At 52.6% G+C, this 23,922-nt stretch overlaps 1 protein-coding gene across 7 annotated transcripts in view; it reads left to right on the top strand.

Annotated features, from left to right (window-relative positions):
- The first annotated feature begins 388 nt into the window (after window positions 1–388).
- P2RY6 (pyrimidinergic receptor P2Y6) overlaps window positions 389–23,922 on the top strand; it is a 39,430-nt gene continuing 15,896 nt past the window's right edge. For 4 of the 7 annotated variants that reach the window (XM_047693244.1, XM_047693237.1, XM_047693238.1 and 1 more), the window contains exon 1: window positions 389–563. The gene's annotated coding sequence lies outside the window, so the exon portion shown is untranslated. Of the gene's footprint in view, window positions 564–9,652; window positions 9,676–9,847; window positions 9,869–23,922 lie in introns of those variants that run through there. The other 3 variants (XM_047693239.1, XM_047693243.1, XM_047693247.1) reach the window with 3 other exon arrangements.

The following is a 23,922-nucleotide window of genomic DNA, read 5'->3' as shown; positions in this document are numbered from 1 at the left end:
AGTCGGTGTCTGGCACATAACAGGTACTCAAGAAATAACACTTATTATTCCTTCCTCTCTGCCACCAGCTCAGAACTGCAGAATGTCAGAGCCCCCAAAGACCTGAGGAATCACCACTTTCCACTGCCCCCAGTACAAAGAGGGAAACTGAGACCACGGAACGGTAAGGATGCCAGAACCTGGACTAGAGTCCAAGGGGTCCTGATTCCCAACCCAGAGCGCCGCCCCCGACGCCTGTGGCCTCTTCCAGACTCTTCTCGGCATCCCCTGCTCTCCTCAAGGGGCGGGCAACCCAGCCGGGTCCAGCCTGGGCGGGACTCCAACGTGGCTGCGCGCCAGCCCGGCCACGCCCCCGCCCCAGTCCTGGTGCTCGGGCTCGGGGTCGGGCTGCGAGGCACGCGGGAGGCGGGAGACGCTGGGCCGGGAGCTGGGACCGCCGCCTGAGGCCGGTTGATTTGCGGGTTCGCCTCCTAACGCCAGAGCCTGAGGCGTGCGAGTTCGCCTCTCAGCACCGGAGCGAGCGCCGTTCCCCGCCTGGAGCCGGCTGGTGCTGCGGGGCGCAGGTAAGGGCGTGCGGGTCGGGGGAATCCAGGGGCAGGAGGTGCCGGCAAGCGCGGGTCCCGGATATGCCTGCCCGCTCCAGCTCCAGGCTCGCAGCCCTGCCGGGGTGGGGTTCCTAGGGGTGCGTGCGTGTGTGTGTGTGTGTGTGTGTGGTGTTGACAGTGTGTAAGACATGAGTATGGAGTATGGGAAATGTGTGTGCCGGGTTGTATGCATTAGTGTGTGTGTGTGGCGTGTGACCAGTGGATTGTGGGGTGTGACCACACGCAGAAAGTGTGTGCAGTACCTCCCAAAGCTCTGCGTGACTGTGCGGGAGGAACCCCGGGTTTCCGTGTGTGCCCCCGGGGGTGTGCACACTGTGGCAGGCGCCGCCGCACAGTGGTGCATACATACGCGCGTTGTGCGGGTTTTGAGATGTGTATTCCGTGTGTGGCACATGTGCGGCCCTGTGTGGTGTGCTGAGCCGGGTGGTGGAAGGTGAAAAGCATTTGTGTAGCCGTTACCCCCGGGGAAGAACATTTTCCATGACCCCAGGGTGGTTCTTACTTTTCCACACAGCATCCCTAAAGGCTCTGGAGAATGAAAGCTCACCCCAGATCTGGGTGGAGGAAGTGCAAACAGTCCCGCACTCACATTCACACACACAGCTTCTCTGAAGTCGCCTAATCTTCAGCATTCATGTGGATTTTGCATTCCTCTCTGTAAGATTTCCGCATTTGTTTTAATGTAAAATATTGTTTGGGTAAGTTAGCATCCCGTGAGTTGACTCAAGGCTTGGCAGGGTTTGTGCTGGGGTGGGATCTCTCTGGCACCTGTAGAGTAGGAGTCCCCTGCCTGTCCTCCAGACTGGGGTGGCAGGACTTAACACAAGGTGTGGCTGGTGTGTGGTTGTGCTGTGGGTGCCTGTGTGCAGCACAGGTGCATTATGGGAAGCTGGAGTTGTGGATGGTGGTGTGTCTGGGATGTGAAGGAAGGGGCCCCAGTGATGTGGGGGGTGTACCCCACATAAGGGGACTATAGTGGGGTCTATTGGTTATTTCTAGTTCAGCAGCAGGGGAGCTGAGCTTCTGGGGTGCAGCCCTGACCATCAGTGAGATTCTCACTTTTTCTCCACCGACTGGGCAGAAAGAGGCTGCAGGACCACTGGGGACTACGGGGAAGGGGGTCCCTATAGCAGGCTACCACCTGGGACTGTTGAGGTGGTTATGTGATCCAGGCTTGGTTAAATCCCAGCTCTGGCACTCTCTACATGTGGGACTTTGGTTAAAACCTGTCTGTGCCTCAGTTTCTTCCTTTGTAAGGTGGAGACATTAATATAGTTGCCTCAGAGGGTCATTGTAAGGATATAAAACACTAGCACAAACTCCAGCCCATAAAGTCCCTTAACTGTTGGTGATAAGACTAACTGCCGGTGATAAAACTATGATGGGTGTGATGGAGCCCCTACATGAGGGGTTCCCTGTCTGCCCCAGGAACCCCGATTCCCACAGGAATGACAATTTCTCATGAGCTGGGCAGTTGGGAATCTGAAAGCCTTCCATCAAAGCATGTCTAGGGAATCCATTCCTGTCCCTGGTCTCCATCACTCTGGTACTCTAAGTGACTCTGTGCTCCTGGGAAGATGCAGTCTGAAAAGGGAGGACGCCAAGTTTCTGGCAAGGCCGGAATGGAGTGTGGAAGGGAGGCTGGGGTGAAGTGCGAGGGTAGCTGTCTGACAGAGGACTCTCTCTCCTGATAAACACTAGAGGAACAGAAAAATGCTGGCGTGTGTGTGTGTGTGTGTGTGTGTTTGGGGACTGGCAGGGGCAAGGGTGCCCTTTGTCTAGAATGAGGAAAGTCAAGAAGGGCAAGATCAAGGATGTTTGGTCCCTGGCCCAAGGCAGGCCCTGGGAGCTGGAGGGAGGAGGTGAGGTCAGAGTTAGAGCAGGTGGGCCTGAGCTCCAGGCTGAGGCCACCAGGAGACCCCTTAAGCTGGGCCTTCTTTAGGGGAGGGGAATGTTTGCATTGGTGGAGCAAGAGCTCTTGTTCCTGATGACTTCATTGGGGCAGTTTAGAGAAGGTGCCCAGAGGCCTTGGAGGAGGAGGGGACATAAAAGGCAGTGTTGGGAGCTGTGGAAACATATTTAGGGAGGGCACCTAAATATATCCACTGTGGTGGCAGGGTGCTGTGATGGCCTGGCAGTGAGGCTCAGGACAGGACAGAGGCAGACCAGTGTCCCCACTGTCCCCACGCAGAGTGCTTTGGCCCCAGAGACCCTGTGTGCTGCTCCAGGAGGCCTGGAGGACAGAACTTTGCTGGGTTTCTGGAGACCTGGCCCATCCCTGACTGGTTGGGTGACAAGGCCAGCTCTCTCTTCTCAGCTGTCAGATTTCCTTTTAATCCACAATCCCAGCTGTAATTGTCAGTGATACTACAGCCCTAGCCCTAAGAATCTATAATCTCAACTCACACATTCTTGAAGTCTATAACCTAAGCTCTGACTTTCTGTGCTCCGGCTGTCACATTCCCTGATTCCAGCTTAAAGTGTTCGAGGATTCTGACCCTGGCTCTGGAAGCCTGAGACACTTTCAAGCTTATAAACTGCCAGAGAAAATATGCTAGTGGTCACTTCTGCAGGATTATCTGAGAAGCTCCAGGAAATGTCTGTGCAGCCAACCGCAGCCATTGGAGCTCTTCCTGCCATGGTCAGGGAAGGGGTAAGGAGAGGTCCCTGGTAAAATGACCACGTGTTCTCTGGGATGGGTGACAGTGAACCTAAAGGCCCTTCCCCAACAGGGCAATGGAGGTACTTGGAATTCATGGCTTTCAAGGGAAGGGGTGGCCGCAGAGAGGGAGTAGTTTGGATCCAGGGTTGGTCATCGTTCCCCTCGGGATGAGGGAACTGTGGGATCACTGAGTTCCTGAAGGGGACACAAAGAGGACAAAGGGAGAGAAAAAGAAGTGGGGCTGAGGAGACCCCAAAGGCAAACCTCACTGTGTCGGGGACTCTCTAAGTACCTTAGGTTATAGAAAAAACTCTTGTGGGGTTCTCAAGAATGGCACCATTAACGCACAGCCGTGTTGGAAGTCAGCGTGGGCTGGGGAGTGGAAGGTGGACAGCCAGGCCTCTTGTCAGCCTGGACAAGTCACTTTCCCTCTCCAGAACCCACTTTGCTCGCCTGATAAACTGTCACACAGGACTAAAACGCCCTGACCTCTCGCTCCTGCTCCTGAGGATAGCAGTCTTGTTGTGGGATACCTGGACCAGACTGTAGATATTAGTCGAACAGGTGAGGAGAGCCTGAAGAAATGAACGATCAGGTGAAGAGTTAGGAAAATAGAGCACGAGGCACCGTGACTGTGACCTCTCGCCCCTCCTCTCTGCTCCGCCTCAGTCTCAGCCACATGTGAGAAATTGGTCTCAGAACTGAAAGAACTGGGGAGGCTTGTCCTCTGGAAGAATGCAGGATTGGCTGAGAGTTTATGAGATTGGGGAGGGTGGGGGGACAGGCTCCCTGGGTGTCACCTCTTGACCTGCAGCCTTTCCACCCAGCCCTGCCCTGAGCCCAGACAGCAGGCCTGCTAATGCACAGTGCTCACCATGAGTTTTTTCTCGCGACTGCCCCCAAGCGGGGGAGGAAGGAGCTGTAGCTTGGGGGGCAGTGGTTCTGGAGGCTGGGGTGGTGAGCAGGAGCCTTCCAGAGGTTGGGGAAGAGCAGACACCAGAGTCCTGAGCCTCCAGGCTGTGTGAAGCGGGGTGAGGAAGGGAGTGGCATTACCATGAATGAAGAGGGAACAGGTAGCTCACATTCACCGGTGCTTACTGTATGAGGTGCTGTGCCCAGTCCTTATCTGTGTGCTCTGGGTCCTCCAGCACCCCAGCAGGAGCCAAAGGCTTGGGTGGATTCTGGGCTTTTCCCTCCCTTTGGTGATCAGGCCCCATTGAACTTTCATCCCGAATACCTCTCCAGTGGCCCCCTTGTCTCCTTCCCTGTGACTCTGGCTTAGCTCAGGAACCCTCACAACCTCTCTACTGCTAGCCCCGTTCTTCCCTCCCTTTTTATTTTGGCTGCCAGGGAGCTCACTCACCATCTTAGTCCAGATTTCTCTACTGTTTTTTTCTGCCCAGCCTCTAATAGGATCATGTGGCCTGTGTGGCTATTGTCTGCGCTGCCTCCAGCCCTTTGAGGACAGAATTGTAAATTCTTTTTTTTTTTTTTAAGATTTTATTTATTTATTTGACGGAGAGTGAGGAATCACAAGTAGGCAGAGAGGCAGGCAGAGAGGGTGGGGGGAAGCAGGCTCCCTGCCAAGCAGAGAGATGACATGGGCTTGATCCCAGGACCCTGAGATCATGATCTGAGCCAAAGGCAGAGGCTTAACCCACTGAGCCACACAGGTGCCCCCAGAGTTGTAAATTCTAAAAAAATCACAAGTAAAATCTGATTATTTCCTAGGTTCTTAGGAGGAGGTTCACTGTCTCCTTAAGTTTTTCACTTTTTTTATGGCCTATCTCACCACACTGACTCCTACCCAGATAGAGAGACATTGGTGCTGAATAGGGCAGTGTATTGGTCCAAAGCATTGTGTTCAAATCCTGACTCTGCTACTAGTAGTTCTATCAGTCTTGGGTAAGTTACCCAACAGCTCAGTGCTTCATTTCCCCATCTGTAATACGGGAATAGTAATGGTACTTCCCCTTTAGGGCTGTATGAAGGTTGAATAAGATGTTATAAGCACTGTGTGTTTGCCAATATAGTTGTTACCCAAATGGGCCTTTGCGGTCCTAGAAAGGCCAGTGGGAAGAAGAACTGGGTCTCTATGGAATGTTCTATATCAGTGTTTCTCAAATGTCACTGTATGCCTGGCTTCTTTGGGGATCTGATTTGGTAGGTCAAGGCAGGGCCTCAGGGTGCATTTCTAACATGTTCTTAGACGATGCCAGTGCTCCTGAGCGAAGTTCCCACTTCAGTCTGTGCGGTGAGGACCAGATTGGCTGTGGCTGGAATCCAGGAGGAGAACCAGAGTGCTGTGGAGGCACCTGGGACCAGACCCCACCCACACCATTCCGGAAGCTCCGTGGAAACTGGACTCCGAGCCAAGCCTGAGACGGGCTGAGAAGCTTCACCACTAGGTCACTGATACTCGGAAAAGCTTGATAAACACAGAATGAGTGAATGAATCACAAATCTAGTGCAGTGAGGGCTCTGGGGGAGGCTGGGCCCTCTCTGTCTAGCAATGGCCCTGTGCCCCCCCCCACAACTCTCTTTCCCCCGTTCTGCCCCTGCGGCTTCCAAATCCTGAGTGACTAATTAGTCCGAGGCCTCCCCTTGAGCCGGAAACACACAGGACTGGGCAGATGGAGGACCACACTCCCGAAAGGACTTTGGCCTGCTCTCTCTGAGCACTCTGGGCAGGGCTTGGGCCAAGTGGCCAGAGAGGATGGGCCAGGAAAACCACTTGGTGTCCTTGGGAAAACCTCAGCCTCTCTGGGCGGAAGCCAAGGACTCAGCTCTTCCCTGTGCACCCCTCTCCTGGTTCTGAAAGGTCTTGGAATGAAACTGGCTGCAGAGCCAAGCAGTCGCCCTGTGTATCCTGGGCTGCATGAGAGTGCACACTTAAGCGGCTGCCTGTGTGCGTGGGGGTGTGCCCCAGAGGGTGCCAGCTGCCTGGGCCCCTGCATGTATGTGTGGGCCCATGTGGGTTGTGCGGAGTTGTGTCTGGGTCTGGGTGTGCTGAGTGTGCACCAGCAAGGGACTGCCCCTGCCAGCACATGCTCCTTCCTCCCCCACCACTTCTCGGATGCCCCTCTGACCCTCCCGATGATGGGTAACAGCAGATCCCAGACAAGAGACAGAACGGAGTGCCCAGGTTGCAGAGAAGGAAAGCTGAGGTGCAACAAGAGGGCCTAGCCTCACCCTGTCTGAGGAGACCACCAGGCATGCTGCCTGCAAGCCTCAAGGAGGGTCCAGGCCCTTGGGGACCCCAGAGGAACCAGGTCTAGCCCCAAGCCTGGGGCCAGGTGGTCTCCTGTTTCAGGCAGAGAACTCAGAGCAATGTTTCCCTCCTGGCTCCGGGGAGCAGCAAGGCCCCAGTGAGCTGTAGCCTTGGGTGTCTGGGTGTCTGGGATGTGCAGGACACTGTTGCTGCTTACTGGTGGCTCATCACGGGCCTTCTCAGTGGTCGAGTCTGCTGTGGGCAGAGAGAGCTTTATTGGACAGATGGAGAAACCCAGGTTCTGGAAGAGGGGAGACTTACCCCGTGGAGTAGCCAGAGCTGTCCTATGAGCCCAGCCCAGAGTGAGGAAGGGGAGACCCTAAGACCCAGTTGGCAGGGGCTGCCTGTGAGGTGGGGAGGGAATGGGACTCTGAAGTTCGTGTTCGGCAATCATCCAACAAGGACATGGGGCATAAAATGTAAAGTGCTTGGCTATCATCGGAGACTGAGGGGCTCCTGCTAGTGCTGGAGGACAGGAGGGTGACTTGTGGGGGTCAGTGCCCACGTGCCACAGAGGGTCTGAGGAACCCCCGAGGCAGGGCTTTGACCTAGGGCACACACCCATGGTGAGGAGACTACGCCCATGGCTGAGCTGGGAGCGCCTGAGCCTGAGTTAAGCCTCTAAGCCTTCCTCCTCCTCTTGCGTAACTGCTTTTGTTCCCAGAGAAAATCGAGAGCCTACAGGGACCAGGAACCCCACAAATCTCCTGGAAAAACAAGGCTTGTGAACCAGAGGTTCACAGGAGTGGGCACATGTGTGCATCACACACAGAGACACAGACACGGGCTGCCATGAGTGTGAACTAACATAGACATTCCAGGGTCACTCCCATGGGCACACATGTGTGCCCTAGACACACGGGTACAATTCTAAACACATGTACCCCTGTGAATACCTGTACAGTTTCTGGGTCAAACCCACACATGGCTGACACCCCCCTCCCTTATAGACCACATGTACCCAAATTCATCTAGTTTCATCCTCTCCCAGCCCCGGGGGCCTGAGACAGAGGAGGGTGACCCTTATACCTACCTCAAGCCTCCACCTTCTCCTCCTGAAATTGCCTTTCCCAGATCTCCTGGCCTTGTCCCTCTCCATGTCTCCCTCCTCATCTTCTTAAAGAGGAGAGGCTTTTCCTGTCGGCCAGCGGACTGGGAACAGAGGTGCTTTTGTCTTTTTTGAATTTACACTCAGATCCCATTAAGCATCAAAGGCCTGCTCTGGGGGCTACGTCAGGGTCCCACAAGCATGAGGAGGCTGTTTTTCAGACAAGCAGGGGTGTTAAGGTTATAATATCCCCTGTCACATGGATAGCACTGGGAAGTTTGCAAACTGCCCTCTTGCCAGTGGCTTGCTCCTTCTTTATGACAGAAAGAGATACAGGTGTCTGCATTTCTTGTCAGATGGATGAAGAAACCAAGGTCCACAAAGAGATGGGACCTGCCCGAAGTCAGACAGCGGGGTGAGGCAGAGTTAACCAAAACCCTAGTCACCTGAGCTTGAGCTGGGGAGAAGTGGTCTCAGCCCCCTGGGGCATAGAGAAGGACATTTTGGCCTGTCCACGGTGGGAGGATGGGGCAGGCTGCGACTACCAGGTAGGCCCAACAGAGGAGCACCTCACAGTCATTTGCCAGGAGCTGGCTGAGGGCACAGACAGCCCCCCTAGGCCAGCGCTCTGCCGTGAGGCTCAGCCCTGAGTCTGCCCTTGTGGACATGCCAGAGGAGAAGGCGGGAGGGGGAGCAAGGACACCTTTGCCCCGTTGTGGGATCCAGGCCAGTCCCTACCTGTGCCTATCTGGGTCTTGTGCTCTCTCAACAATGAGACGCTGGAGTTGACTGGAGAATGTGGAGCCTTCAGAAGGCTTCCGCATGGCCATGAGAGGAAGGCAGGCTCAGGATGCTCCATGCCAGAGCCCTGATGGTCCTGAGCTAAGGCCTGTGCCCCGGAGCCTGGGCCCACTTCTGAGAACCCCTGAGGCAGGGCCTGGCACAGAATGGGGACTCAGGGCTTGGGGTTTCCTCTGGGCTGGGTGGCGGGGGAGGATGGTGATGGCACCTGTCCAGCTTGGCTGAGATTGCAAGCCCCTGGCGCTTTGCCCTCCTTACCCTTCCTGATGTTGCTCTCCAGCGCGCTACCTGACCTGCTCTGTAGTTACTAAACTCACTAACTAAAATAGACTGGTCTCCCTGGTAGAATGTCAGTGGTGTGAGGGTGGGGTTTTGTTTTGTGTTCTCAGATGCCTTGGACATTACCTGGACAGAGTAGGTACCCAATAAGTATTTGTAAAAACAAAACAAGACAAAAAAAGAAGAAGAAGAAGGAGGAGGAGGAGGAGGAGGAGGAGGAGGGGAACCAATCTTCTGGAGGGGGAGGGGCTGTCCCAGGCCACCACTGGCTCTAGGCAGAGCCACCCTGTCTGCCCTCTCGTCAAGCCCAAGCTTGAAGGTGGGTTACAGCTGTCAAGAGGACGGTGGCTCAGGCTCAGCCATTTTTTCTCCAAATCACCTTCAATCCAAGGAGTCATCTTAGGCCCTTAGGAGGAGCGGGTGGCATCTGGAGTCAGAGCTGTAGATGACAGAGCTGTTAACTCAGGGTCTCAGCCTCTCTTAATGGATCTTCCAGACACTGTTAAAAAAAGAAATCAGGTTATTTGCTCCCGATGGCAACAAGAAGCAGGGCCAGGACTCTCTCCAGACCTTTCTGAGAAAGGCCAGGAGAGGGCTGAGGGGTAGGGCAGAAAGGAGGAGGAGAAAAATGGTTACTGAGGAGTGCCTTCCGGTGCCATCGTGGAAGGCAATCTCAGACTCTCATCCCAACAGCCCTCAGACTAAATGGGCGAGTACACCCAGGTAAGCACACCCAGACGATGGGGGGCCCTGCTCACAACTGGAAGTGGCTGAATGAGCTTGACTGGTTCTTGGGATTTGAGCCCCAGCCCTGCCTCTTGCCATCTTTGTGCTGCGGCAAATTACTTCCCCTCCTTGATTTCTTGGTTTCTTGCTACCTCCTTGGACTTCTGTGAAACATGCACGTGACAGTTTGCGGCGCAGGAACTGGCTAGCTCTAGGGGTTGTTCTGGGAGTCAGAATTTGCTCCAACACTTCGTGGACCAACATGGAGCTTACTAACTGTTGGGTGAGTGTTCTGGGTCAATGACCCTGAGCTCTCACCTCCTCTCAAGGCTTCACCCCAGTCCCCCTTGCAGCCACTGTGGCCGATCACAGGCTGTAGTGGGGGTGGGAGAAGACGCGGGGGTCTTCCTCCCTTCCTGATCCTGGTTGTACCTGGAGCCTGCAGCCCACACAGGACAGAGGAGATGAAGACTTCGGTACTGGGGCAGGGGGCAGGGGGGCGCTCCGTGGAGGGGTAGAATAGTGAAGATAAAATTGGGAGCCATGTTCATCTGGTTTTGAGTTTCGAGTGGCACAGGACATGTTCCCTCTTAAGGCCTCAATTCTCACTCTATAAAATGGGGATAACGATGACGCCCCCTGAGGATTGAAAACTGTTAGGTATTGTATGCTGGTGAGGGTCCCCCAGGGAGGAGGCTGGGTTCTGCCCTCAGAGCCCTCTGGGAGCCTACGGTGGGAGAGGCTAAGAAGGATTAGGTGACCCGATGGGGGTCCACAGAAAAGGGGATTGGGAAACTCTTGCCTCTGCCATCCCAGCTCAATCAAAGGACAGCCTAGAGCCGACCATGTGTGACTGGTGGGGAAAGTGAGTTCTTGAGGCGCAGTGCGATTTACTGAGGGAGAGTGAAGTGGGGTGAGTAAGTAAATCTGGGGTAGGAAGCTGTATTCAAACCTTCCTGAGGTTTCTGGTGCCATCTAGCTCCTGCTAACACCTCCGGGGTTGGGGGACGGGGGACACTTAGGCAGCACACCCTGGGATGGGCCCTGGGTGTGTCCTGAAGACGTCTGGGATTCATGTATCATGTTTGCTCCGGAACGCGTCCCAGGCCAATTCAGGGACAACCTCTCACCCCTCCGTATGGAATGAGATGATAAGTGAAAAGGCTCTTTGCAGACTACAAAGTTCGTGCCTCTGAGGGGGCATGAGCCTGTGTATGCAAGCCCTTGGGGGTGTATGCACAAGTGAGAACATGCAGCTTGTGAGTGTGTGCGCACATGTGTGCAATGTGTGTGTGTGGACATGTTCCCCTGGCCTGGCGGGGTGGGGTGACCCCACGCTGCCCAAGGCTCTCTGTTTAGCTAGGGCTTTTCTCCTCTACACCTCTTACAATCAGTGTGTGTGTGTGTGTTTCCTCATTGCTTCCTAGTTTACCAGAAAGGGAGCAGGCCATGGTCCAGAAACCTAGCAATTGTCTCTGAGCCTGCTGACTCTTCTTCCCTCCCACCCACCATCGCCTCATCCTGTGACTGTCCCTAGAGGCCTGACTGCCTGTCGCTCCCAGCCTGGCGTGGTCTGCAGGGCTGGCGCCTTGCCTGGCTCCTCTGTGTGGCTCACCTGCCACCCACATTTCCTTCCAAGACTCTGGGCTGGCTGCTGTCATGCCGTTCTCCCATCCAGCCCCCTCCAGAGGTGCTCTTATGATTCCCATCTTACACGTAGGAAATGAAGCCTGAGTGAGGGGAAGTGGCTTTCCCAGGGTTACCCAGCCAACTAGTGACATTTCTGGAGTTTTTTAACTGTGACCCGACTCCAGAGACTTTATTCTTAACTGTTGTGACTCACCTAGTGGGCATGTGCTGGCTGGTTGGCCAAATGAATAAATGAAGGAGAGAACAAATGAATGAATCAGTCAGGCAGTACTGAGCTGAAAGAGCAGGTGAAGTGAGGATAGCAATGGCTGCCATTTATTGAGCACCTACTAGGTGCCAAGTGCTCCAAAGTCCTGAGACTGAACCAACGAATACAACCAACCTTGTTGTTCTCCCCATTTTGCAGTTGAGGAAGCTGAGGTTCAGAGAATTTAAAGCATGGGACTTGGGATTCGAATTTGTCCTCCCCAGAGGAGGGATGAGTCGTCAGAGTCTGGCGACTGGTGCTCTCTGTAGCAGAGGCCAGACAAGACTCTCAGGCAGCTGTGTCTACAGAGTTCTCCCCAGTGACACTCCACCCCAGCTCTCTGGTCCCGGGCCCATTTCCCCATTTTTCTCTGAAATGGGTTCCTATTTCAGTCTGGTGGGTACTGGTGGCCCAGCTCAGACTCTTCCTCTTTGACTGTCAGCATGTCTGGTAAGGGCCAGAGCCCCAGCCTGGGCAAATGGAGGTGGCCTCCTGTTCCCCCTGCCCCAGGGCTGGCCTTGTCACTAGCAACTGCCATGGGAGGGCAGGCCTGGCCAGGGTGCTGCTGTGGGTCTGCGGAGATGGCCTAGGCTAGGTCTGTGGTCTCCGTGCCCAGCACTGCGCTGGATGCCAGGGACCCAGGAGTAAGTAGGTGCAACTTTCCACTTAGCCAACTTGGGACGAGTGCTGAGCCCTGGGTGGCTTGCATTTCTAGTAGTGCGGGCAGATCCTGGTACCCTGACTTCCAGCGCAGCACTTGTTTGGGAGTGGGGGGTGGCTGGGACTGAGCGAGGTCTGTTCTGTGGCCCCAGGAGTGAGCTGACCTGCGGTGTCTAGGAGACAGATCTCAGCCCAAAGGGATGACATTGTATCTGCTGAGCCAGGGGGTTGAGAACCAGCCATTCAGGTCAGCAAAGTTTTCCTGAGCACCTCCGATTAAGGGGCAGAGACGGGGGCAACACTCTGCATAGGGAAAAGAAATGAGATGTTGAAATCAGAGCTGAGTTTGAATCTAGGCACCAGTATTTGCTGGCTGTGTGATCTCAGACAAGTTACCTAACTTCTTGGAATTTCAGTTTCCCCACCTGTAAAATGGGACGCTAGAGCATACCTGAAAACTCACAGAGTGGTAAATAAGACTGTGCACGTAGCATTACTGTAGGTTCCTACACAGTGTTAATTCATTTCCCACCTCACCCTGGAGAGCCCTTCATCTGAGGGAGGAGACACTCCTCTAGGCAGCAACTGGTCTGATGGTTAAAGCAGGAGACAAAACTTGTAAAGATGTTAGGAGGAACCCTATAGATTCACCAACATTGACATCATGGGGCACAGTCTCATTTCTCATGTCTCAAAGGGGAAATAGAGACTCAGAGAGGCTGATGTGTGAGACATCCTGAAATGTCTCTGTTGTAAAAAGTTGCTAGAATAAAGCAGATACTAAGTTAAAATCCAACAGCCCCCATCCTCGGTTTCCTGACCCTCCTGGAAACCTCCCTGTCAGACTCGCGGGCTTAGAGAGATTCACTGAGGACTTTGTGCCAGGCCTAAACCACAGCTGTATCACAGATGTACTTTACGGTAACAGCAACAACCATGAAAGGCAAATACTATGTTTAATAAATGGGTAACCCAAGGTTCAGAGGGATGTGTAACTCGTTCAAGGTCATACAGCTAATAGTAGCAGATGAAGGTATCCCAGGGAAGACTAACCCTGAAACCCTTGACTCTCCTACTCCATGGGGCACTGGTTCCATTAAAAATGTCAAACCTCAGATAAGAAATACATAAAATAAAATGTTAAAATGGGAATGACAACATGAAAAAGCAGTAATTAGGACAATAGAAATCAAAATCACAATATAATACCACTTTACCCCCATTATAGTGACTTTAATGAAAAAAACAGAAAGTAGCAAGTGTCGGAGAGGAAGTGGGGAAATTGAAGCTCCCATACATTGCTGCTGGGAGTGTGAAACGGCACAGCCACTTTGGAAAACAGTTTGGCAATTTCTCAAAAACTTAAACGTAGAGTTGCTATAGAACCCAGCAATTCCTCTTTTGGGTATATATCCAAGAAAGCTGGAAGCGTGTATCCATGCAAAAACTTCCTACAGTGTACTCAAAAAAAAAAAAAAAAACAAAAAAAAAACTTCCTACAGTGTTCATCGCTGTGTTAGCCATAATAACCCAAAAGTTCATTAACCGATGAATGGACAAACAAAACATAGTATTTCCCTCCCGTGGAATATTACTCACCTGTGAAAATGGAATTCTGAGCCATACATATATGTATGAATCCTAAAGACATTATGCTAAGTGAACTAAGCCAGAAAAAAAAGGCATGTATTCTATGATTCCCCTTTACATGTAGTCTCCAGAATAGGCAAATCTATAAATACCGAAAGTCAGTAAGTAACTTCCACAGAATGGAAGGAGAGAGGAATGAGAAGTGCTAACGGGTACAAGGTTTCTATTGTGGTAAGGGCAATGGTCCGAAATTAGATAGTGGGGATGGTTACACAATCTTGAGAATATACTATAAGCCACTGAATTGTACATTTTGAAAATGTGCATTTTATGGTAGGTAGATTACGTATTGATTTTTCAGAAAACAGAAGCAGGAACATACAAGGAGCCCAGAAGGTTGAGACTAATGTGGACGCTAGGGCAGAAGCACAGAGAAATTCGACTGTGAGCTTCCTGGCATCTGGAGCAAAAAGGGAGAAGCATCCTCCCAGAGGAGGAAAGGGCCAGCTCCGAAGGAAGGCCAACTCTCCCACAGTTTCACTCTAAGGTGAGAGTCCTCCAAGCCTGAGTCGGCTGACTATCATAATAAATTGTCGAAAACACGAATTCCCTCCATCTCCCACCAGCAATTCTGAAACAAGGATCGTCAAGAACTTTGAAGGGCCATCCAAGCTGACAGGTTAGCCTACTGCACTTCTGACAGATGCTGGCAGAAGACCTGACCCCTGGTTGCAGACGGAGAACTTTGTTCCTCAGCAACAGAAGCACGGAGAATGTCGGTATTAGCACTGGCTCGGCAAGCCCCAGTTCCCACAAGGGCAGTAGAACACAAGGCCGAGTAATGCCTGCACACACAGTGGGCTGCGTTCCGATAAAGGAACCTGGACCTGAGGCAACTGGAGTCTTTTACAATGGGCAGTCAGCCTGCCTGATCTTTGCCCCAGAGGAAGGCATCATCAACTGTGCAGGGTTTTCCCCTCCTGATGTCAGCCAGTTCTGACACCGACTCTGAGGGGGTAGCCTGGACCTCACAGGGGAAAGGTTCAGTCCCACAGGACAAGACTATCCCCCAGCTCAGGTGCCAGTCACCAATCCTGGACCTCGCATGCTTCTGACTGACTAGCTGTATCTCAGGAGTTCCTACAACCCCCTTCTTAGGTTTGATAATTTGCTAGAATGGCTCACAGAACTCAGGAAAGCACTTTATTGAACTATTACCAGATTATTATTGTTTTTTTAAAGATTTTATTTGTTTGAGCGAGAGAGCACAAGCAGGGGGAGGGGCAGAGGGAGAGGGAGAAGCAGACTCCCCGCGGAGCAGGGAGCCTGATGTGGGGCTTGATCCTATGACCCTAGGATCATGACCTGCCCCAAAGGCAGATGCTTAACTGACTGCGCTACCCCGGCGCCCCCTACCAGATTATTTAAAGGATACAACTCAGGAACAGCCAAATGGAAGAGGTACATAGGGTGAAGTATGAGGGAAGGGACACAATCTTCCCAGCTCTTGACGTGTTCACCAACCTGGAAGCTCTCCAAACCCTGCCATTTTGGTTTTTTTAAGAAGGCACCATTACATAGACATGATTGCTTAAATCACTGGCCATTGGCAACTGACCCAATCTCCAGCCCCTTTCCTTTCCATGGAGATTAGGAGCAGGGCTGAAAGTTCTAAGTTTCTCATCAAGATTTGTTCTTTCTGGCAACCACCCCCATCCTGAAATCATTCAGAGGCCAGCCAAGAGTCAACTCGTTAGAACAAAAGATGCTCCTATTATGCAGGAAATCCCAAGGAATTTAGGAGCTCTGTGTCAGGAATTGGGGACAAAGACAAAAATATACATATATATACATATATATGTGTGTATACACAATTAAGTGTGTGTATATATATGCATGTATGTATATACATATATATAAAGATTTATTCATTCTAGAGAGAAAGCATGCACGAGCCGGGGTAGAGGAAGAGGGGGAGAGAGAATCTCAAGCAGACCCCCCACACACACACTGAGCACAGAGCCTGATGCAGGGCTTCATCTCACGACCAACCCTGAGATCATGACCTGAGCCGAAACCAAGAGTTGGCTATTTAACCAACTGAGCCACCCAGGCGCCCCCCAAATATGTTTCTTACAGCACACCTAGAAGTCACCATTTTAACCTTTTTTGAACGCACAGTTCAGTGGCATTAAGTACATAGTTGTGTAATCAAAATCACCATCCATCTCTAGGACTTTTTTGTCATCCCAAACTGAAACACTGTACCCACTAAATAATAACACCCCACTTCTCTCTCCCCCAGCCCCAGGTAACCAGTGTTCTCCTTTCCATCTCTATGAATTTGAATGTTTTAGATACCTCATATAGGTGGACTCATACAGTATTTGTCCTTTGTATCTTGTTCGGGTCACTCAGCATCGTGTTTCCAAGGTTCATCCGTGTTAGAGCATCTGTCAGAATTCCCTTCCTTTTGAAGGCTGACTAGTGTTCTGTTGTAGGGATAGACCGCTGTTTATCCATTCTTCTGCTGATGGACAGTCAGGTTATTTCTACTTTTTTGGCTACCGTGAATAATGCTGCTGTGAACATTGGTGTATTCATATCTGTTTGAGTCTGTTTACAAAGAAGTTTCAATTATTTTTACCTAGAGGTGAAACTGCTGGATCTCTAAGCCAATCCTATGGGTTGTTTTTTGTTGGTTTTTAAGGATACGCCATACTGTTTCTCACAGCGGCTGCGCCATTTTGCATTCCCACCAGCAATGCACTAGGGTTCCAGCATCTCCGCGTCCTTCCCAGAACTTGCTATTTCCTGGTCTTTTGTCTTGTTTTGCTTTGTTTTGTTTTGTTTTGTTTTAAATAGCCATCCTAATAATGAGTGTGAGGTGGTTTCTCATTATGGGTTTGACTTGAGTCTCCCTAATGATGAGCAGCAGCTTTTTGTGTGCTTATTGCCATCTGTGTGTCTTCCTAGGAGAAATGTCTATTCAAGTCTTTTGCCATTTTTTGAATTGGATTGTTTGGCTTTTTTGTTGTTGAGTTGTGGGAGTTCTTTGTATGGTTTGGATATTCATCTTTTTTTCAGATACATGATTTGTAAATCTCTCCCGTTCTGCACAAAAGTTTTAAATCTTGATGAAATCCAATTTATCTGTTTTTTTCTTCTGTTGCCTGTACTTTTGGTGTCCTAGGGGTCAGGGCTGCTTTGATTGCAAGTGACAAATGGAACTGGTTTAGGCAAGAAAGGTCTTATACGTTAATGTAAAGAAAAAGTCGAAGGTAGACCTGGATGAGGCCTGACTAAATCTAGCAGTGATAACAATGCCATCAGCACTCCTTTTGTATCCTCCCTCCTGACTTTCTGCTTGTTTCCTACATTGGCCTGCAACTTCTTTCTAGAAGCACCAGGTTTCCAGGACCCTCACAACTAATAATCCTAGAGGAAAAGGGAGAGAAACTTTCAGACTGGTTCCCCCAAAATTCCTAGAGCAAACTTTGATTGGTTGCCCCTAAACCAATCACCAGTAACAGGTCTGTATGGAGGTTCTAACTGGTCAGCTTGGGGTTGGATGCCCACTTCAAATGAACAAGATCACCATGTGGTGGGGGAGGGAGCTTCCCATAGCAAGAGATGCTCGACAGGCAAACATTCCTCCCCCAAAGAGGTCTGGGAAAGGGCATCCCTCACCTCAGACTTCCCATGGGGAGCCTTGGGAGAAGTAGAAGGAATCCTTTTAGTTGCTCCCAGATGACTTCCTTCCCTAGGGGAAGCCCCGTGACTAGTGGGAGTGTGAGCTCCAGTCAGGCTGGGTCCCAGGCAGGTTGGGCAGAGATTGAGGGGCTGGATTTCCCTGGCACCTGAGAACCTCCCTACTCTAGCCCTAGTGTATTGTGGGAGCTTCGAACATGTGCCTCTGGAGCCAGACTGTATGCGCTCCTTGCCCAGTAGCCGTTCTTTTTACCTGTGCTACCTTGGGTAAGTCAGCTAATGTACCTGTGCCTTGGTTTCTCCACTTGAGGGATTAAATGGAGATAATACCTGTCTTATCTCAGGGCCATCATGAGGATTGCATGGAGTATGGTATATCTGGCACACAGTAAGGGTCCAATAACTGAATCATTAGTAGAATTCGCTGGGGCCTCTTTTCCAGCTGCATTTGCCAGTACACTGGCAGCTCCAGCTGGGCTCAGCATCCTTCAACATGCCCCGTCTAGCCTCAGCCCTTGCTGTTCCCTCTGCCTGAAATGCCTTTGCCTCCATGTGCACTTGGCCATTCCATTACTGCCTCCTCCACGGAGCATTCCCTGCCTGCAGAACCATCCCCTCCCCTTGCCTGGGCTTCAGCAGGAGTCTGGAGCACGGATGCCTGCCTCAGGTAATGGGTCTTCAGGATCCCTGTCTGCACGAGCCGGGGTAGGGGGAGAGGGCAGGACATGGATCTCCTCTGTCACTGAGCCCACGGCGGGGGTTGGCCAGCGGCAGATGTGAGGAGCAGGCGATTCGGGGGCCAGCGGAAAGAGTTCTGAGTGAGGAGCAAACGTCCCAGGAACTGAAAGTAGCTCTGGGCCCCGCAGGTCGCATGTGAGGGACAGGCATGAGTGCTAAGAACAGAGATGTCAGCAGGGCCCTGCTTGGCCTTTATCTCCAGGCCCTGGGGAACCATAAAATGCTTAGGCAGGGGAGCGATGAGGTCAGATTTTTGCTGAGCAAAGATCCCTCTAGCTGGCTGGGGAGATGGAAGACAGCACTGGGTGGATGTGGTCTAGGCTGAGGCAGGGACCACAGGATGAGATGAGCAGACAGTCTGATGGATGTTAGTCTTTTTTTTTTTTTAAGATTTTATTTATTTATTTAACAGACAGAGATCACAAGTAGGCAGAGAGGCAGGCAGAGAGAGAGGAGGAAGCAGGCTCCCTGCCAAGCAGAGACCCCGATGCGGGGCTCGATCCCAGGACCCTGGGATCATGACCTGAGCCGAAGGCAGAGGGTTTAACCCACTGAGCCACCCAGGCGCCCCTGGATGTTAGTCTTGGTGATTGATTTTAAGTGGAAAATGGCAATGAGCACGTCCTGCCCCCTCACCCCCCGCCTCTGTGGATGAGGCTGGATACAGAGCTGACCACCTCCAACAGTCAGTAACCATATCCCGCATGCAGTCCCACATGCTCCCCACAGCCCATCCCCTTCCCTGGGTGGGGTCCAGGTCAAGCACAAGCCTGGACACTGAGGAGGCTTGGTCACATCTCTAAGCTCCAGGGACCAGAGCCAGGTCTCTTCACCCACCCCACCCTGGGAGAGCTGGTAGGGCTGGGGATAGAGGCCGGGCCTGGCTGAGCTGTGCTGGTGAGATCATCTGACTCCCTTGGGCAGGGTGGGACCTGGACTGGACAGAAAAGGGCCCAGCTCCAGCCCACAGTTCTCTGGAGCAGATGGCACATGGTTTCTTCCTGTTTTGTCCTCCTCAGCTGTGCCTGGCAGAAACATAAGCTGGTATGGAAGGGGGTGCCCCCAGGAAACAGTGCTGGCCACAAGGGCAGGGCCAGGACCACATGCTTGTGCTGTAAGAGCTCCACCCCTCACCAGCTGAGTCTCCTCAAGAATCATGAATCCAGCTGCCCCCTGGCAGGGCCAGGACTAGGACCCAGGAATTCTATCTCCCACACCTGATGCCCATCTCAAGGCCCAGAGAGCTGTGTTTCTCACCGGCGACGATGCCTCTCTTCTCTGGGCCTCAGTTTCCTCAGCTACAGAATGGGTGTGAATGGAAGGGAGAACTCAGGAAGCTCTATGGGCTCCCCTCCCCAGATGGAGAGGAGAGGGCCTATGTGGGCCTGGCAGTTGGAGCAGGTTATCCTTCCGGATTCCTTATCTACCCAGGAGAGGAGAGTCAGATTGGAACAGCAGCCTTGAGAACAGGGTACAGAGGCAGAAGGCCCCCCATGGTCTCACTTCAGGGTTGTAGGCCATCCTCTTAGCTGCTCTGCGCCTTGGATTCCTGACTGTGAACTGAGGACTGGACCAGGGCATCTCTGAGAACCTGCTCTCTTCCAACCTATCTTTTGAGCACTCTGGCTATCAGGACTTGTGTAGGGGTGTGTAGAAGAGGGCTGTGAGCCTGGCTTTTAAGGCTCCTGATTTGGCCCAGGACCCAGGACCCCACTTGGTACTTGTCCTACAGTCTCTGACCATGACTCTCTCCTTAACCAATCCCACCCTCCATCCAGCAGCTCGGGAGACCACCTTATCTCAAATCTGATCACACCTCTACCCTGCTTTATACACTGTCGAGGGCTCCTTGATTGGCACCCACAGTACAGGGGCCAAATTTATAGCCTGGCATTCAAGACCTGTTGGGACCTGGCTCTGATGATCTCTCAGCCTCACCTCCTGCAAACACAGACACCTGCAGTTACCCTGTGCCCTCATACCTCCAGCAGGCCTCTCTGCCAGGAACACCCTCCCCTTTCCCGTCCACCTGCCGCCAAAGAATCGCCTCTTCCAAGGATCCTTCCTTGATACCCCTGGCAGGGATGGGGCCCTCCTCTGTCTTCCTGTGACAGATGCAAACCCCTTCATCTGTCTTTACCATCAGCTGGGGCTCCTCCAGGACAGGGACCAGAGCCCAGTGAAGTCCCTATGCATTGCAAGGCCTCCTGCCAATACATGTCAAAAGTGTGAATGAATGAATGAATGAATGGTTAAATAAGAAAAGGCAGTGAGGCCATCTCTCAGCTGGGCTGTGATGAAATTATGAGTGGTAATAGAAGCTTCATGGAGGGAATATCTACTTGTTCCAGATACTGGCTGGGTGTTTCAGATCTGTTACTTAATTCGGGCCCCAACAGTGTCAGGAGGTGGGTATGATTATCTCTGTTTTATACTTATGGACCTGGGGCTCAGAGAGGTAAAAGCACCACTCACGAGCTGTGGAGCCAGGACAGGATCCACGCCCAAGAGGTGCCAAGCTCTGCAGAGGGAACAGCGATGTGTGGCCGAGGGGTTGCAGGTGCCAGGGATGGGCGGTTGGATCTATGTGACCTTGGGTGGTGGGGGGTAGGTTAGGAGGAGTGTAGGGGACCACGTGAAAGAAACCCTATTAACGGGGTTTGAAGAACTCTGGGTTTTCCAGGGAGCTCTGAGCAGAGACCTGTTCTGGGATGAATCCTCCTATTTCCTATGACCCGGGTGACACTGGGGGTAGCGTGCCCCCCACCCTCACCTGTTGCATGATCAACAGCCCCTACTGTTTGTGATGTCCTCTCAAGCCCATGTCATGAGCGATGGCAGGGTGTCAGGCCCCTCTTCTGCTCCCTCCAGAATCCCCAGCTGTCACCTATACAGACATTCTGGAGATGCCGCTGCCCAGCCCGGGCCCCCGTCCAAATTCCCAGAAGAGCCCAGGCCCATTCCTGGAAGCCACAAAGACAGCTCCCCTCCCCCAGCCCTGCCTCATCCTCACGGCACCAAACCCGAGTGACCTCACAGTGGCCTGTTTTTTCCCCAAGGCCTGTTATGTCAGGATCACCTCTGAGATTTCCTCAGGATGGGGCTCTGAGGTCACTTGTTCCCACTGTCCCATCTCACCAGCCTCACCCAGGAGGACAGGGTGCCCACCCCTCTTCCCTGAGCTGGCCCCAAGGCTCCCTGCATACAGCGCCCTGGGCAGATTGTAAGGGGGTGAGAAATGAGGGCAGGGAGGGAGGATGGGAGACAGAGGATTAGTGGACCAGCTGAACTGTGAGGGAAGAAGCACAGCTGGAGGCGGGAGAGGATGAGGGACTGTGGGCTGAGGGGAAGGGCTGGGCCAAGGGCGGAGCGGCGCTGCAGGAGGCCGCTTGGGGCCCAGGAGGAATGAGAGACCGGAACGGATTCAAGTTTATTTAGGTGGCCAGGAAGTCGAAGGAGGCCCTTCTGAAGGGGCACTCTGAGCTCTGAAGGAGGAGTTGAGGGCTGTTGGGGTTGAGGGTAGGGCTGACAAGAAAAACTGGGCAAAGGCTCTTAGAAGAGACAGGAAAGGGCCCGTTCGAGGACAGGCAGACATTTGGGGACTCAGCCAAGTGGGGTGGTGACCCAGTCGTTGGGCCTCAGGGCCAGTGAGAGGCGGCCCCATGGGTGGCCTTGAAGTCTCTATCAGCACCTGATCTCCAGTAAACATACTGTAAATATACTGTAGTTTGCGATACAAGCATAACATCATGCCTAGTCCCCTCTGCCCCCATCACATTTCTGCCCCTCGGTCCTCTCTTGTAGACATTCTTGAGTCACCCCTAGAAATTCCCCATCCATCCATCCATCCATCCATCCATCCCACAAATATTTACTGACTACCTGCTCGTGTGAGGTGCCACCCTTAGCACTGGAGATGCAGGAGTGAGTAAAACAAACAACCCCGGCCTGGTGGTGTTAAGGTCCTAGTGGGAGGAAACAGACAGTAATCAAACCAATAAATAGAATCATATGTTAAAAGATGACAAATGCTATGGAGAAAAATATAGCGGAGAAGGGGAATAGGAAGTGTGTGGGTCTAAGGTGGGAAGTGGCCATATTAGCTGGTATGGCAGGGGAGGGCCTCCCGGAGGAGGTGACGTCTGCCCGATGGTCCTCAGGCACACGCCGCACGCAGCCGTGCACCCTGTGGCAGGAACCGCCTGTGTCACGGCTGACCTCCCACATTCAAAGCCAGGTGGTTGCCCTGCCTTTGATTTCCTCCTTCCAGGTCAGCCCTCAGATGCCTACAAAGCATGGCTTCTCCCACGCTAGGTTGGCCACAAATGGAACCCCAGTCCATCCTACGTGCCTGATGTTTGCGGGCAAGGATTAGGGGTTTGGTGGAAAGCAATCCAGCCGATTGGAAAACCACCAGCTGATTGGTGGCCTTGGCAAGATACTAAGCTTGGGTGGGGGGGTTGCTCAGTTTTATCCTCCCAAAATGGTAAGAGGAGACCATGTGCCCCTTACAAGCCTCAAGCAAAGGGTTTTGTCTTCAGATTTGGAAACGGGCCCGGCTCCCTGGCCTCATGTCTGGTTTATGAGCTCCACCACGAGGTTTCCTGGGCCTGGACAAGGAAGAGCACTGGATTTGGCCTGTTGGAATGAAGACCAGCTGATGAATAGTCATGGGACATTCTCTGCAGGGGATCCTGGGACCTGGGGACTTGGGGAGAGCCGAAGCAGGCCAGACAGGAAGGGAAGCAGTGGCTAGGGGCAGATCTCAGGGTGTTGTGTGAAGCACATCTCCCAGAGAGCTTTCTCATGGTGGAATGCAGCAGCCTGGGAGAGATGGGGTGAGTCCCCTATGATGGGCAGCATGCAACTAAAGAACAGACAAGTCCTGTCAAAGAGGCTTCAGGGAGCCTCCTTCTCTGAGAGCCTAGGGAGAGCTCAGGGTCATTCTCTTAAGGCCTCTCTGGCCCCTAGAGTCCAGAACACAGAGCCCTGTCATTGACCCCTAGGCTCTGGGGCCCAGTTGGGTCTCCTCTTGCTGCCAGATGGACTAGATGATAGGGGTGGTCAGAGCAGGACCAAGGCAAAGGAGCTGCCTATCATGGGAGGTAAGAGGTTATCTGAGACTTCTTGCCTGAGAGAGCTTTGGACAAAGTTGCCTACCTTTGGGACCTCAAGGTCTGTGTCGGAAATGGGTAGGATCATAACCCACAGTGAACACTCAGGCAGTGGTGGCGGTCTGCCTTTCCTGAGAGCTGGAGTCTGGAGGACCCACGTAAGCACAGAGGGGCTTCTCCAGCAGCCGTAACCTTCATTCCCCTGACAAGTCTTCCCTGTCGTCAACCAAGACAAAGTTGTTTGTTTTTTTTAATAGAGCCCGGCAGCACCAAGGACAGAGCCCTGTGGCTCATCTTTACAGACTAGGCTCACTCAGGCAACATTTCCCAGCACCACTTGGGAGCTGGAGCTCCAGGGACCCCAAAGTCAAAGCAGACTTTGTCCCCAGTTCCTAACAAAGTTAGAGAAGGGAGGGAGTCTGGCTGACATTGACTCTCAGGCTGGTCTTCTTTTCTGCCCTGACTCTTGGCCCCCATTCCTGTGTCCTGTCTTAGGCCACCGTTTTCCTGAGGGGCAGGGAAGGCTGGTAGATTTACCACGCACCTTGGGCAAGTTCCTAATCTCTCTGGCCTCAGTTTTCACATGGGGGAATATTGTCCCTCTTCCGGAGCATAGGCAATATCAACATTTAGGTCTGTGTCCTAGTCCTGGCTTGCCACGACTCACTGTATCACCCTTAGGCAAGCCACCAGCCTTCTCTAAGCCTGTTTCTTCATTTGCAAATGGGGATAAGACCCTCCACCATGTAGGATTGTTGTAAAAGCAAATGAGATCTTGCAGCACAAGCCCTGAGCTCGGCGGCTCAGCTACAGTGAAGTA

This window comes from Lutra lutra, chromosome 10 (genome assembly GCF_902655055.1).
Source record: "Lutra lutra chromosome 10, mLutLut1.2, whole genome shotgun sequence".
Lineage (NCBI taxonomy): Eukaryota > Metazoa > Chordata > Mammalia > Carnivora > Mustelidae > Lutra > Lutra lutra.
This window is presented reverse-complemented; position numbering and strand designations above follow the sequence as displayed.